This window comes from Schistocerca americana, chromosome 9, assembly GCF_021461395.2.
Source record: "Schistocerca americana isolate TAMUIC-IGC-003095 chromosome 9, iqSchAmer2.1, whole genome shotgun sequence".
Lineage (NCBI taxonomy): Eukaryota > Metazoa > Arthropoda > Insecta > Orthoptera > Acrididae > Schistocerca > Schistocerca americana.
In genome coordinates this window covers 229387027-229404633 of record NC_060127.1, presented here as the reverse complement: position 1 = coordinate 229404633, position 17607 = coordinate 229387027, and positions in this window count along the sequence as shown.

Below are 17607 nucleotides of genomic sequence, written 5' to 3'. Positions count from 1 at the left end.
GTACATGAAAACTGACTCTTCTTACTGTCTATGTTTTGAACCATTCCTGTGACAATACATATAGATTCCGATGCTTCACATCAGGTTTACTGTATCCCTCTGACCTTCTTATTGACGACGAAACACAAAAATTGCATCGGAATTAAATACAAAGGCACAACGCCGACTTAAGTACAAGAAAACTGACTCCTCTTACTGTCTATGTTTTGAGCCATTCCTGTGACACTAGTTATAGATTCCGATGCTTCACTTCAGGTTTACTGTATCCCTCTGACCTTCTTATTGACGATTAACACAGAAATTGCATCGGAATTAAATACAAAAGGCACAAGCCGACTTAAGTACAAGAAAACTGACTCTTCTTATTGTATAAGTTTTGAACCATTCCTGTGACACAAGTTATAGATTCCGATGCTTCACTTCAGGTTTACTGTATCCCTCTGACCTTCTTATTGACGATGAAACACAGAAATTGCATCGAAATTAAATACAAAAGGCACAATGCCGACTTAAGTACAAGAAAACTGACTCTTCTTACTGTCTATGTTTGAACCATTCCTGTGACACTAGTTATAGATTCTGCTGTTTCATTCAGGTTTACTGTATCCCTCTGACCTTCTTATTGACGATGTAACACAGAAATTGCATCGGAGTTAAATACAATACTCACAATGCCGACTTAAGTACAAGAAAACTGACTCTTCTTACAGTCTATGTTATGAACCATTCGTGTGACACTAGTTATAGATTCCGATGCTTCACTTCAGGTTTACTGTATCGCTCTGACTTCTTTATTGACGATGAAACACTGATATTGCATCGGAATTAAATACAAAATGCACAATGCCGATTGAAGTACATGAAAACTGACTCTTCTTACTGTCTATGTTTTGAACCAATCCTGTGACAGTAGTTATAGATTCCAATGCTTCACTTCAGGTTTACTGTGTCCCTCTGACCTTCTTATTGACGATGAAACACAATAATTGCATCGGAATTAAATACAAAAGGCACAATGCCGACTAAGTACAAGAAAACTGACGCTTCTCACTGTCTATGCCTTGAACCATTCCTGTGACACTAGTTATAGATTCCGATACTTCACTTCATGTTCACTGTATCCCTCTGACGTTCTTATTGACGACGAATCACAAAATTGCATTGGAATTAAATACAAAAGGCACAACGCCGACTTTAGTTCAAGAAAACTGACTCTTCTTACTGTCTATGTTTTGAACCATTCCTGTGACACTAGTTATAGATTCCGATGCTTCGCTTCAGGTTTACTGTATCCCTCTGACCCCCTTATTGACGATGAAACACAGAAATTGCATCGGAATTAAATACAAAAGGCACAATGCTGACTTAAGTACAAGATAACTGACTCTTTTTACTGTCTATGTTTGAACCATTCATGTGACACTTGTTATAGATTCCGATGCTTCACTTCAGGTTTACTGTATCCCTCTGACCTTCTTATTGACGATTAACACAGAAATTGCATCGGAATTAAATACAAAAGGCACAAGCCGACTTAAGTACAAGAAAACTGACTCTTCTTATTGTATAAGTTTTGAACCATTCCTGTGACACAAGTTATAGATTCCGATGCTTCACTTCAGGTTTACTGTATCCCTCTGACCTTCTTATTGACGATGAAACACAGAAATTGCATCGAAATTAAATACAAAAGGCACAATGCCGACTTAAGTACAAGAAAACTGACTCTTCTTACTGTCTATGTTTGAACCATTCCTGTGACACTAGTTATAGATTCTGCTGCTTCATTCAGGTTTACTGTATCCCTCTGACCTTGTTATTGACGATGTAACACAGAAATTGCATCGGAGTTAAATACAATACTCACAATGCCGACTTAAGTACAAGAAAACTTACTCTTCTTACAGTCTATGTTATGAACCATTCGTGTGACACTAGTTATAGATTCCGATGCTTCACTTCAGGTTTACTGTATCGCTCTGACTTCTTTATTGACGATGAAACACTGATATTGCATCGGAATTAAATACAAAAGGCACAATGCCGATTGAAGTACATGAAAACTGACTCTTCTTACTGTCTATGTTTTGAACCAATCCTGTGACAGTAGTTATAGATTCCAATGCTTCACTTCAGGTTTACTGTGTCCCTCTGACCTTCTTATTGACGATGAAACACAATAATTGCATCGGAATTAAATACAAAAGGCACAATGCCGACTAAGTACAAGAAAACTGACGCTTCTCACTGTCTATGCCTTGAACCATTCCTGTGACACTAGTTATAGATTCCGATACTTCACTTCATGTTCACTGTATCCCTCTGACGTTCTTATTGACGACGAATCACAGAAATTGCATTGGAATTAAATACAAAAGGCACAACGCCGACTTTAGTTCAAGAAAACTGACTCTTCTTACTGTCTATGTTTTGAACCATTCCTGTGACACTAGTTATAGATTCCGATGCTTCGCTTCAGGTTTACTGTATCCCTCTGACCCCCTTATTGACGATGAAACACAGAAATTGCATCGGGATTAAATACAAAAGGCACAATGCTGACTTAAGTACAAGATAACTGACTCTTTTTACTGTCTATGTTTGAACCATTCATGTGACACTTGTTATAGATTCCGATGCTTCACTTCAGGTTTACTGTATCTCTCTGACCTTCTTATTGTTGATGAAACACAGAAATTGCATCGGAATTAAATACAAAAGGCACAATGCCGACTTAAGTACAAGAAACTGACTCTTCTTACTGTCTATGTTCTGAACCATTCCTGTGACACTAGTTATAGATTCCGATGCTTCACTTCAGGTTTACTGTGTCCCTCTGACCTTCTTATTGACGATGAAACACAGAAGATGCATCGGAATTAAATACAAAAAGCTCAATGCAGACTTAAGTACAAGAAATTGACTCCTCTTACTGTCTATGTTTTGAGCCATTCCTGTGACACTAGTTATAGATTCCGATGCTTCACTTCAGGTTTACTGTATCCCTCTGACCTTCTTATTGACGATTAACACAGAAATTGCATCGGAATTAAATACAAAAGGCACAAGCCGACTTAAGTACAAGAAAACTGACTCTTCTTATTGTATAAGATTTGAACCATTCCTGTGACACAAGTTATAGATTCCGATGCTTCACTTCAGGTTTACTGTATCCCTCTGACCTTCTTATTGACGATGAAACACAGAAATTGCATCGAAATTAAATACAAAAGGCACAATGCCCATTTAAGTACAAGAAAACTGACTCATCTTACTGTCTATGTTTGAACCATTCCTGTGACACTAGTTATAGATTCTGCTGCTTCATTCAGGTTTACTGTATCCCTCTGACCTTCTTATTGACGATGAAACACAGAAATTGCATCGGAGTTAAATACAATAGGCACAATGCCGACTTAAGTACAAGAAAACTGACTCTTCTTACAGTCTATGTTATGAACCATTCGTGTGACACTAGTTATAGATTCCGATGCTTCACTTCAGGTTTACTGTATCGCTCTGACTTCTTTATTGACGATGAAACACTGATATTGCATCGGAATTAAATACAAAAGGCACAATGCCGATTGAAGTACAAGAAAACTGACTCTTCTTACTGTCTATGTTTTGAACCAATCCTGTGACAGTAGTTATAGATTCCAATGCTTCACTTCAGGTTTACTGTATCCCTCTGACCTTCTTATTGACGATGAAGCACAGAAATTGCATCGGAATTAAATACAAAAGGCACAATGCCGACTAAGTACAAGAAAACTGACGCTTCTCACTGTGTATGCCTTGAACCATTCCTGTGACATTACTTATAGCTTCCGATGCTTCACTTCAGGTTTACTGTATCCCTCTGACCTTCTTATTGACGATGAAACACAGAAATTGCATCGGAATTAAATACAAGAGGCACAATGCCGACTTAAGTACAAGAAAACTGACTCTTCTTACTGTCTATGTTTTGAACCATTCCTGTGACACTAGTTATAGATTCCGATGCTTCACTTCAGGTTCACTGTATCCCTCTGACCTTGTTATTGACGATGAAACACTGAAATTGCATCGGAATTAAATACAAAAGGCACAATGCCGACTTAAGTACAAGAAAACTGACTCTTCTTACTGTCTATGATTTGAACCATTGCTGTGACACTAGTTATAGATTCCGATACTTCACTTCATGTTCACTGTATCCCTCTGACGTTCTTATTGACGATGAAACACAGAAATTGCATAGGAATTAGATACAAAAGGCACAACGCCGACTTTAGTTCAAGAAAACTGACTCTTCTTACTTTCTATGTTTTGAACAATTCCTGTGACACTAGTTATTGCTTCCGATGCTTCACTTCAGGTTTACTGTATCCATCAGACCTTCTTATTGACGATGAAACACAGAATTTGCATCGGAATTAAATACAAAAATCACAATGCCGACTTATGTACAAGAAAACTGACTCTTTTTACTGTCTATGTTTGAACCATTCATGTGACACTAGTTATAGATTCCGATGCTTCACTTCAGGTTTATTGTATCCCTCTGACTTTCTTATTGACGATGAAACACAGAAATTGCATCGGAATTAAATACAAAAGGCACAATGCCGACTTAAGTACAAGAAAACTGACTCATCTTACTGTCTATGATTGAACCATTCGTGTGACACTAGTTACAGATTCCGATGCTTCACTTCAAGTTTACTGCATCCCTCTGACCTTCTTATTGACGATTAAACACAGAAAATGCGTCGGCTTTAAATACAAAAGGCACAATGCCGACTTAAGTACAAGAAAACTGACTCTTTTTACTGTCTATATTTGAACCATTCATGTGACACCTCTCATAGATTCCGATGCTTCACTTCAGGTTTACTGTATCCCTCTGACCTTCTTATTGTTGATGAAACACAGAAATTGCATCGGAATTAAATACAAAAGGCACAATGCCGACTTAAGTACAAGAAAACTGACTCTTCTAACTGTCTAAGTTTTGAACCATTCCTGTGACACTAGTTATAGATTCCGATGCTTCACTTCAGGTTTACTGTATCTCTCTGACCTTCTTATTGACGATGAAACACAGTAATTTCATCTGAATTAAATACAAAAGGCACAATGACGACTTAAGTACAAGAAAACTGACTCATCTTACTGTCTATGTTTTGGACCATTCATGTGACACTAGTTATCGCTTCCGATGCTTCACTTCACGCTTACTGTATCCATCAGACCTTCTTATTGACGATGAAACACAGAAATTGCATCGGAATTAAATACAACAGCCACAATGGAGACTTATGTACAAGAAAACTGACTCTCCTTACTGTCTATGTTTGAACCATTCATGTGACACTAGTTATAGATTCCGATGCTTCACTTCAGGTTTACTGTATCCCTCTGACCTTCTTATAGACGATGATACACAGAAATTGCTTCGTAATTAAATACAAAAGGCACAATGCCGACTTAAGTACATGAAAACTGACTCTTCTTACTGTCTATGTTTTGAACCATTCCTGTGACAATACATATAGATTCCGATGCTTCACATCAGGTTTACTGTATCCCTCTGACCTTCTTATTGACGACGAAACACAAAAATTGCATCGGAATTAAATACAAAGGCACAACGCCGACTTAAGTACAAGAAAACTGACTCCTCTTACTGTCTATGTTTTGAGCCATTCCTGTGACACTAGTTATAGATTCCGATGCTTCACTTCAGGTTTACTGTATCCCTCTGACCTTCTTATTGACGATTAACACAGAAATTGCATCGGAATTAAATACAAAAGGCACAAGCCGACTTAAGTACAAGAAAACTGACTCTTCTTATTGTATAAGTTTTGAACCATTCCTGTGACACAAGTTATAGATTCCGATGCTTCACTTCAGGTTTACTGTATCCCTCTGACCTTCTTATTGACGATGAAACACAGAAATTGCATCGAAATTAAATACAAAAGGCACAATGCCGACTTAAGTACAAGAAAACTGACTCTTCTTACTGTCTATGTTTGAACCATTCCTGTGACACTAGTTATAGATTCTGCTGTTTCATTCAGGTTTACTGTATCCCTCTGACCTTCTTATTGACGATGTAACACAGAAATTGCATCGGAGTTAAATACAATACTCACAATGCCGACTTAAGTACAAGAAAACTGACTCTTCTTACAGTCTATGTTATGAACCATTCGTGTGACACTAGTTATAGATTCCGATGCTTCACTTCAGGTTTACTGTATCGCTCTGACTTCTTTATTGACGATGAAACACTGATATTGCATCGGAATTAAATACAAAATGCACAATGCCGATTGAAGTACATGAAAACTGACTCTTCTTACTGTCTATGTTTTGAACCAATCCTGTGACAGTAGTTATAGATTCCAATGCTTCACTTCAGGTTTACTGTGTCCCTCTGACCTTCTTATTGACGATGAAACACAATAATTGCATCGGAATTAAATACAAAAGGCACAATGCCGACTAAGTACAAGAAAACTGACGCTTCTCACTGTCTATGCCTTGAACCATTCCTGTGACACTAGTTATAGATTCCGATACTTCACTTCATGTTCACTGTATCCCTCTGACGTTCTTATTGACGACGAATCACAAAATTGCATTGGAATTAAATACAAAAGGCACAACGCCGACTTTAGTTCAAGAAAACTGACTCTTCTTACTGTCTATGTTTTGAACCATTCCTGTGACACTAGTTATAGATTCCGATGCTTCGCTTCAGGTTTACTGTATCCCTCTGACCCCCTTATTGACGATGAAACACAGAAATTGCATCGGAATTAAATACAAAAGGCACAATGCTGACTTAAGTACAAGATAACTGACTCTTTTTACTGTCTATGTTTGAACCATTCATGTGACACTTGTTATAGATTCCGATGCTTCACTTCAGGTTTACTGTATCTCTCTGACCTTCTTATTGTTGATGAAACACAGAAATTGCATCGGAATTAAATACAAAAGGCACAATGCCGACTTAAGTACAAGAAACTGACTCTTCTTACTGTCTATGTTTTGAAGCATTCCTGTGACACTAGTTATAGATTCCGATGCTTCACTTCAGGTTTATTGTATCCCCCTGACCTTCTTAATGACGATGAAACACAGTAATTGCATCTGAATTAAATACAAAAGCACAATGACGAGATAAGTACAAGAAAACTGACTCTTCTTACTGTCTATGTTTTGGACCATTCATGTGACACTAGTTATTGCTTCCGATGCTTCACTTCAGGTTTACTGTAACCATCAGACCTTCTTATTGACGATGAAACACAGAAATTGCATCGGAATTAAATACAAAAATCACAATGCCGACTTATGTACAAGAAAACTGACTCTACTTACTGTCTATGTTTGAACCATTCATGTGACACTAGTTATAGATTCCGATGCTTCACTTCAGGTTTATTGTATCCCTCTGACTTTCTTATTGACGATGAAACACAGAAATTGCATCGGAATTAAATACAAAAGGCACAATGCCGACTTAAGTACAAGAAAACTGACTCATCTTACTGTCTATGATTGAACCATTCGTGTGACACTAGTTACAGAATCCGATGCTTCACTTCAAGTTTACTGCATCCCTCTGACCTTCTTATTGACGATTAAACACCGAAAATGCATCGGATTTAAGTACAAAAGGCCCAATGCCGACTTAAGTACAAGAAAACTGACTCTTCTTACTGTCTAAGTTTTGAACCATTCCTGTGACACTAGTTATAGATTCCAATGCTTCACTTCAGGTTTACTGTATCCCTCTGACCTTCTTATTGGCGATGAAACACAGTAATTTCATCTGAATGAAATACAAAAGGCACAATGACGACTTAAGTACAAGAAAACTGACTCATCTTGCTGTCTATGTTTTGGACCATTCATGTGACACTAGTTATTGCTTCCGATGCTTCACTTCAGGCTTACTGTATCCATCAGACCTTCTTATTGACGATGAAACACAGAAATTGCATCGGAATTAAATACAAAAGCCACAATGGAGACTTATGTACAAGAAAACTGACTCTTCTTACTGTCTATGTTTGAACCATTCATGTGACACTAGTTATAGATTCCGATGCTTCACTTCAGGTTTACTGTATCCCTCTGACTTTCTTATTGACGATGAAACACAGAAATTGCATCGGAATTAAATACAAAACGCACAATGCCGACTTAAGTACAAGAAAACTGACTCTTCTTACTGTCTATGTTCTGAACCATTCCTGTGACACTAGTTATAGATTCCGATGCTTCACTTCAGGTTTACTGTGTCCCTCTGACCTTCTTATTGACGATGAAACACAGAAGATGCATCGGAATTAAATGCAAAAAGCTCAATGCAGACTTAAGTACAAGAAATTGACTCCTCTTACTGTCTATGTTTTGAGCCATTCCTGTGACACTAGTTATAGATTCCGATGCTTCACTTCAGGTTTACTGTATCCCTCTGACCTTCTTATTGACGATTAACACAGAAATTGCATCGGAATTAAATACAAAAGGCACAAGCCGACTTAAGTACAAGAAAACTGACTCTTCTTATTGTATAAGATTTGAACCATTCCTGTGACACAAGTTATAGATTCCGATGCTTCACTTCAGGTTTACTGTATCCCTCTGACCTTCTTATTGACGATGAAACACAGAAATTGCATCGAAATTAAATACAAAAGGCACAATGCCCATTTAAGTACAAGAAAACTGACTCATCTTACTGTCTATGTTTGAACCATTCCTGTGACACTAGTTATAGATTCTGCTGCTTCATTCAGGTTTACTGTATCCCACTGACCTTCTTATTGACGATGAAACACAGAAATTGCATCGGAGTTAAATACAATAGGCACAATGCCGACTTAAGTACAAGAAAACTGACTCTTCTTACAGTCTATGTTATGAACCATTCGTGTGACACTAGTTATAGATTCCGATGCTTCACTTCAGGTTTACTGTATCGCTCTGACTTCTTTATTGACGATGAAACACTGATATTGCATCGGAATTAAATACAAAAGGCACAATGCCGATTGAAGTACAAGAAAACTGACTCTTCTTACTGTCTATGTTTTGAACCAATCCTGTGACAGTAGTTATAGATTCCAATGCTTCACTTCAGGTTTACTGTATCCCTCTGACCTTCTTATTGACGATGAAACACAGAAATTGCATCGGAATTAAATACAAAAGGCACAATGCCGACTAAGTACAAGAAAACTGACGCTTCTCACTGTGTATGCCTTGAACCATTCCTGTGACATTAGTTATAGCTTCCGATGCTTCACTTCAGGTTTACTGTATCCCTCTGACCTTCTTATTGACGATGAAACACAGAAATTGCATCGGAATTAAATACAAGAGGCACAATGCCGACTTAAGTACAAGAAAACTGACTCTTCTTACTGTCTATGTTTTGAACCATTCCTGTGACACTAGTTATAGATTCCGATGCTTCACTTCAGGTTCACTGTATCCCTCTGACCTTGTTATTGACGATGAAACACTGAAATTGCATCGGAATTAAATACAAAAGGCACAATGCCGACTTGAGTACAAGAAAACTGACTCTTCTTACTGTCTATGATTTGAACCATTGCTGTGACACTAGTTATAGATTCCAATACTTCACTTCATGTTCACTGTATCCCTCTGACGTTCTTATTGACGATGAAACACAGAAATTGCATAGGAATTATATACAAAAGGCACAACGCCGACTTTAGTTCAAGAAAACTGACTCTTCTTACTTTCTATGTTTTGAACAATTCCTGTGACACTAGTTATTGCTTCCGATGCTTCACTTCAGGTTTACTGTATCCATCAGACCTTCTTATTGACGATGAAACACAGAATTTGCATCGGAATTAAATACAAAAATCACAATGCCGACTTATGTACACGAAATCTGACTCTTTTTACTGTCTATGTTTGAACCATTCATGTGACACTAGTTATAGATTCCGATGCTTCACTTCAGGTTTATTGTATCCCTCTGACTTTCTTATTGACGATGAAACACAGAAATTGCATCGGAATTAAATACAAAAGGCACAATGCCGACTTAAGTACAAGAAAACTGACTCATCTTACTGTCTATGATTGAACCATTCGTGTGACACTAGTTACAGATTCCGATGCTTCACTTCAAGTTTACTGCATCCCTCTGACCTTCTTATTGACGATTAAACACAGAAAATGCGTCGGCTTTAAATACAAAAGGCACAATGCCGACTTAAGTACAAGAAAACTGACTCTTTTTACTGTCTATATTTGAACCATTCATGTGACACCTCTTATAGATTCCGATGCTTCACTTCAGGTTTACTGTATCCCTCTGACCTTCTTATTGTTGATGAAACACAGAAATTGGATCGGAATTAAATACAAAAGGCACAATGCCGACTTAAGTACAAGAAAACTGACTCTTCTAACTGTCTAAGTTTTGAACCATTCCTGTGACACTAGTTATAGATTCCGATGCTTCACTTCAGGTTTACTGTATCTCTCTGACCTTCTTATTGACGATGAAACACAGTAATTTCATCTGAATTAAATACAAAAGGCACAATGTCGACTTAAGTACAAGAAAACTGACTCATCTTACTGCCTATGTTTTGGACCATTCATGTGACACTAGTTATCGCTTCCGATGCTTCACTTCACGCTTACTGTATCCATCAGACCTTCTTATTGACGATGAAACACAGAAATTGCATCGGAATTAAATACAACAGCCACAATGGAGACTTATGTACAAGAAAACTGACTCTTCTTACTGTCTATGTTTGAACCATTCATGTGACACTAGTTATAGATTCCGATGCTTCACTTCAGGTTTACTGTATCCCTCTGACTTTCTTATTGACGATGAAACACAGAAATTGCATCGGAATTAAATACAAAAGGCACAATGCCGACTTAAGTACAAGAAAACTGACTCTTCTTACTGTCTATGTTTTGAACCATTGCCGTGACACTAGTTACAGATTTCGATGCTTCACTTCAGGTTTACTGTATCCCTCTGACCTTCTTATTGACGATTAAACACAAAAATTGCATCGGAATTAAATACAAAGGCACAACGCCGACTTAAGTACAAGAAAACTGACTCTTCTTACTGTCTATGTTTTGAACCATTCCTGTGACACTAGTTATAGATTCCGATGCTTCACTCATGTTTTCTGAATCCCTCTGACCATCTTATTGACGATGAAACACAGAAATTGCATCGGAATTTTATACAAAGGCAAAATGCCGGCTTAAGTACAAGAAAACTGACTCTTTTTACTGTCTATGTTTGAACCATTCATGTGACACTTGTTATAGATTCCGATGCTTCACTTCAGGTTTACTGTATCCCTCTGACCTTCTTATTGTTGATGAAACACAGAAATTGCATCGGAATTAAATACAAAAGGCACAATGCCGACTTAAGTACAAGACAACTGACTCTTCATACTGTCTATGTTTTGAAGCATTCCTGTGAAACTAGTTATGGATACCGATGCTTCACTTCAGGTTTACTGTATCGCTCTGACCTTCTTAATGACGATGAAACACAGTAATTGCATCTGAATTAAATACAAAAATCACAATGCCGACTTATGTACAAGAAAACTGACTCTTCTTACTGTCTATGATTGAACCAGTCATGTGACACTAGTTATAGATTCCGATGCTTCACTTCAGGTTTACTGTATCCCTCTGACTTTCTTATTGACGATGAAACACAGAAATTATTTCGGAATTAAATACAAAAGGCACAATGCCGACTTAAGTACAAGAAAACTGACTCATCTTACTGTCTATGATTGAACCATTAGTGTGACACTAGTTACAGATTCCGATGCTTCATTCAAGTTTACTGTATCCCTCTGACCTTCTTATTGACGATGAAACACAGAAAATGCATCGGATTTAAATACAAAAGGCACAATGCCGACTTAAGTACAAGAAAACTGACTCTTTTTACTGTCTATATTTGAACCATTCATGTGACACCTCTTATAGATTCCGATGCTTCACTTCAGGTTTACTGTATCCCTCTGACCTTCTTATTGTTGATGAAACACAGAAATTGCATCGGAATTAAATACAAAAGGCACAATGCCGACTTAAGTACAAGGAAACTGACTCTTCTTTCTGTCTAAGTTTTGAACCATTCCTGTGACACTCGTTATAGATTCCGATGCTTCACTTCAGGTTTACTGTATCCCTCTGACCTTCTTATTGACGATGAAACACAGTAATTTCATCAGAATTAAATACAAAAGGCACAATGACGACTTAAGTACAAGAAAACTGACTCATCTTTCTGTCTATGTTTTGGACCATTCATGTGACACTAGTTATTGCTTCCGATGCTTCACTTCAGGTTTACTGTATCCATCAGACCTTCTTATTGACGATGAAACACAGAAATTGCATCGGAATTAAATACAAAAATCACAATGCCGACTTATGTACAAGAAAACTGACTCTTCTTACTGTCTATGATTGAACCAGTCATGTGACACTAGTTATAGATTCCGATGCTTCACTTCAGGTTTACTGTATCCCTCTGACTTTCTTATTGACGATGAAACACAGAAATTATTTCGGAATTAAATACAAAAGGCACAATGCCGACTTAAGTACAAGAAAACTGACTCATCTTACTGTCTATGATTGAACCATTAGTGTGACACTAGTTACAGATTCCGATGCTTCATTCAAGTTTACTGTATCCCTCTGACCTTCTTATTGACGATGAAACACAGAAAATGCATCGGATTTAAATACAAAAGGCACAATGCCGACTTAAGTACAAGAAAACTGACTCTTTTTACTGTCTATATTTGAACCATTCATGTGACACCTCTTATAGATTCCGATGCTTCACTTCAGGTTTACTGTATCCCTCTGACCTTCTTATTGTTGATGAAACACAGAAATTGCATCGGAATTAAATACAAAAGGCACAATGCCGACTTAAGTACAAGGAAACTGACTCTTCTTTCTGTCTAAGTTTTGAACCATTCCTGTGACACTCGTTATAGATTCCGATGCTTCACTTCAGGTTTACTGTATCCCTCTGACCTTCTTATTGACGATGAAACACAGTAATTTCATCAGAATTAAATACAAAAGGCACAATGACGACTTAAGTACAAGAAAACTGACTCATCTTTCTGTCTATGTTTTGGACCATTCATGTGACACTAGTTATTGCTTCCGATGCTTCACTTCAGGTTTACTGTATCCATCAGACCTTCTTATTGACGATGAAACACAGAAATTGCATCGGAATTAAATACAAAAGGCACAATGGAGACTTATGTACAAGAAAACTGACTCTTCTTACTGTCTATGTTTGAACCATTCATGTGACACTAGTTATAGATTCCGATGCTTCACATCAGGTTTACTGTATCCTTCTGACTTTCTTATTGACGATGAAACACAGAAATTGCATCGGAATTTTATACAAAGGCACAATGCCGGCTTAAGTATAAGAAAACTGACTCTTTTTACCGTCTATGTTTGAACCATTCATGTGACACTTGTTATAGATTCCGATGCTTCACTTCAGGTTTACTGTATCCCTCTGACCTTCTTATTGTTGATGAAACACAGAAATTGCATCGGAATTAAATACAAAAGGCACAATGCCGACTTAAGTACAAGAAAACTGACTCTTCTTACTGTCTATGTTTTGAAGCATTCCTGTGAAACTAGTTATGGATACCGATGCTTCACTTCAGGTTTACTGTATCGCTCTGACCTTCTTAATGACGATGAAACACAGTAATTGCATCTGAATTAAATACAAAAGCACAATGACGACTTAAGTACAAGAAAACTGACTCTTCTTACTGTCTACGATTTGGACCATTCATGTGACACTAGTTATTGCTTCCGATGCTTCACTTCAGGTTTACTGTATCCATCAGACCTTCTTATTGACGATGAAACACAGAAATTGCATCGGAATTAAATACAAAAATCACAATGCCGACTTATGTACAAGAAAACTGACTCTTCTTACTGTCTATGATTGAACCAGTCATGTGACACTAGTTATAGATTCCGATGCTTCACTTCAGGTTTACTGTATCCCTCTGACTTTCTTATTGACGATGAAACACAGAAATTATTTCGGAATTAAATACAAAAGGCACAATGCCGACTTAAGTACAAGAAAACTGACTCATCTTACTGTCTATGATTGAACCATTAGTGTGACACTAGTTACAGATTCCGATGCTTCATTCAAGTTTACTGTATCCCTCTGACCTTCTTATTGACGATGAAACACAGAAAATGCATCGGATTTAAATACAAAAGGCACAATGCCGACTTAAGTACAAGAAAACTGACTCTTTTTACTGTCTATATTTGAACCATTCATGTGACACCTCTTATAGATTCCGATGCTTCACTTCAGGTTTACTGTATCCCTCTGACCTTCTTATTGTTGATGAAACACAGAAATTGCATCGGAATTAAATACAAAAGGCACAATGCCGACTTAAGTACAAGGAAACTGACTCTTCTTTCTGTCTAAGTTTTGAACCATTCCTGTGACACTCGTTATAGATTCCGATGCTTCACTTCAGGTTTACTGTATCCCTCTGACCTTCTTATTGACGATGAAACACAGTAATTTCATCAGAATTAAATACAAAAGGCACAATGACGACTTAAGTACAAGAAAACTGACTCATCTTTCTGTCTATGTTTTGGACCATTCATGTGACACTAGTTATTGCTTCCGATGCTTCACTTCAGGTTTACTGTATCCATCAGACCTTCTTATTGACGATGAAACACAGAAATTGCATCGGAATTAAATACAAAAGGCACAATGGAGACTTATGTACAAGAAAACTGACTCTTCTTACTGTCTATGTTTGAACCATTCATGTGACACTAGTTATAGATTCCGATGCTTCACATCAGGTTTACTGTATCCTTCTGACATTCTTATTGACGATGAAACACAGAAATTGCATCGGAATTTTATACAAAGGCACAATGCCGGCTTAAGTACAAGAAAACTGACTCTTTTTACTGTCTATGTTTGAACCATTCATGTGACACTTGTTATAGATTCCGATGCTTCACTTCAGGTTTACTGTATCCCTCTGACCTTCTTATTGTTGATGAAACACAGAAATTGCATCGGAATTAAATACAAAAGGCACAATGCCGACTTAAGTACAAGAAAACTGACTCTTCTTACTGTCTATGTTTTGAAGCATTCCTGTGAAACTAGTTATGGATACCGATGCTTCACTTCAGGTTTACTGTATCGCTCTGACCTTCTTAATGACGATGAAACACAGTAATTGCATCTGAATTAAATACAAAAGCACAATGACGACTTAAGTACAAGAAAACTGACTCTTCTTACTGTCTACGATTTGGACCATTCATGTGACACTAGTTATTGCTTCCGATGCTTCACTTCAGGTTTACTGTATCCATCAGACCTTCTTATTGACGATGAAACACAGAAATTGCATCGGAATTAAATACAAAAATCACAATGCCGACATATGTACAAGAAAACTGACTCTTCTTACTGTCTATGATTGAACCAGTCATGTGACACTAGTTATAGATTCCGATGCTTCACTTCAGGTTTACTGTATCCCTCTGACTTTCTTATTGACGATGAAACACAGAAATTATTTCGGAATTAAATACAAAAGGCACAATGCCGACTTAAGTACAAGAAAACTGACTCATCTTACTGTCTATGATTGAACCATTAGTGTGACACTAGTTACAGATTCCGATGCTTCATTCAAGTTTACTGTATCCCTCTGACCTTCTTATTGACGATGAAACACAGAAAATGCATCGGATTTAAATACAAAAGGCACAATGCCGACTTAAGTACAAGAAAACTGACTCTTTTTACTGTCTATATTTGAACCATTCATGTGACACCTCTTATAGATTCCGATGCTTCACTTCAGGTTTACTGTATCCCTCTGACCTTCTTATTGTTGATGAAACACAGAAATTGCATCGGAATTAAATACAAAAGGCACAATGCCGACTTAAGTACAAGGAAACTGACTCTTCTTTCTGTCTAAGTTTTGAACCATTCCTGTGACACTCGTTATAGATTCCGATGCTTCACTTCAGGTTTACTGTATCCCTCTGACCTTCTTATTGACGATGAAACACAGTAATTTCATCAGAATTAAATACAAAAGGCACAATGACGACTTAAGTACAAGAAAACTGACTCATCTTTCTGTCTATGTTTTGGACCATTCATGTGACACTAGTTATTGCTTCCGATGCTTCACTTCAGGTTTACTGTATCCATCAGACCTTCTTATTGACGATGAAACACAGAAATTGCATCGGAATTAAATACAAATGGCACAATGGAGACTTATGTACAAGAAAACTGACTCTTCTTACTGTCTATGTTTGAACCATTCATGTGACACTAGTTATAGATTCCGATGCTTCACATCAGGTTTACTGTATCCTTCTTACTTTCTTATTGACGATGAAACACAGAAATTGCATCGGAATTTTATACAAAGGCACAATGCCGGCTTAAGTACAAGAAAACTGACTCTTTTTACTGTCTATGTTTGAACCATTCATGTGACACTTGTTATAGATTCCGATGCTTCACTTCAGGTTTACTGTATCCCTCTGACCTTCTTATTGTTGATGAAACACAGAAATTGCATCGGAATTAAATACAAAAGGCACAATGCCGACTTAAGTACAAGAAAACTGACTCTTCTTACTGTCTATGTTTTGAAGCATTCCTGTGAAACTAGTTATGGATACCGATGCTTCACTTCAGGTTTACTGTATCGCTCTGACCTTCTTAATGACGATGAAACACAGTAATTGCATCTGAATTAAATACAAAAGCACAATGACGACTTAAGTACAAGAAAACTGACTCTTCTTACTGTCTACGATTTGGACCATTCATGTGACACTAGTTATTGCTTCCGATGCTTCACTTCAGGTTTACTGTATCCATCAGACCTTCTTATTGACGATGAAACACAGAAATTGCATCGGAATTAAATACAAAAATCACAATGCCGACTTATGTACAAGAAAACTGACTCTTCTTACTGTCTATGATTGAACCAGTCATGTGACACTAGTTATGGATTCCGATGCTTCACTTCAGGTTTACTGTATCCCTCTGACTTTCTTATTGACGATGAAACACAGAAATTATTTCGGAATTAAATACAAAGGGCACAATGCCGACTCAAGTACAAGAAAACTGACTCATCTTACTGTCTATGATTGAACCATTAGTGTGACACTAGTTACAGATTCCGATGCTTCATTCAAGTTTACTGTATCCCTCTGACCTTCTTATTGACGATGAAACACAGAAAATGCATCGGATTTAAATACAAAAGGCACAATGCCGACTTAAGTACAAGAAAACTGACTCTTTTTACTGTCTATATTTGAACCATTCATGTGACACCTCTTATAGATTCCGATGCTTCACTTCAGGTTTACTGTATCCCTCTGACCTTCTTATTGTTGATGAAACACAGAAATTGCATCGGAATTAAA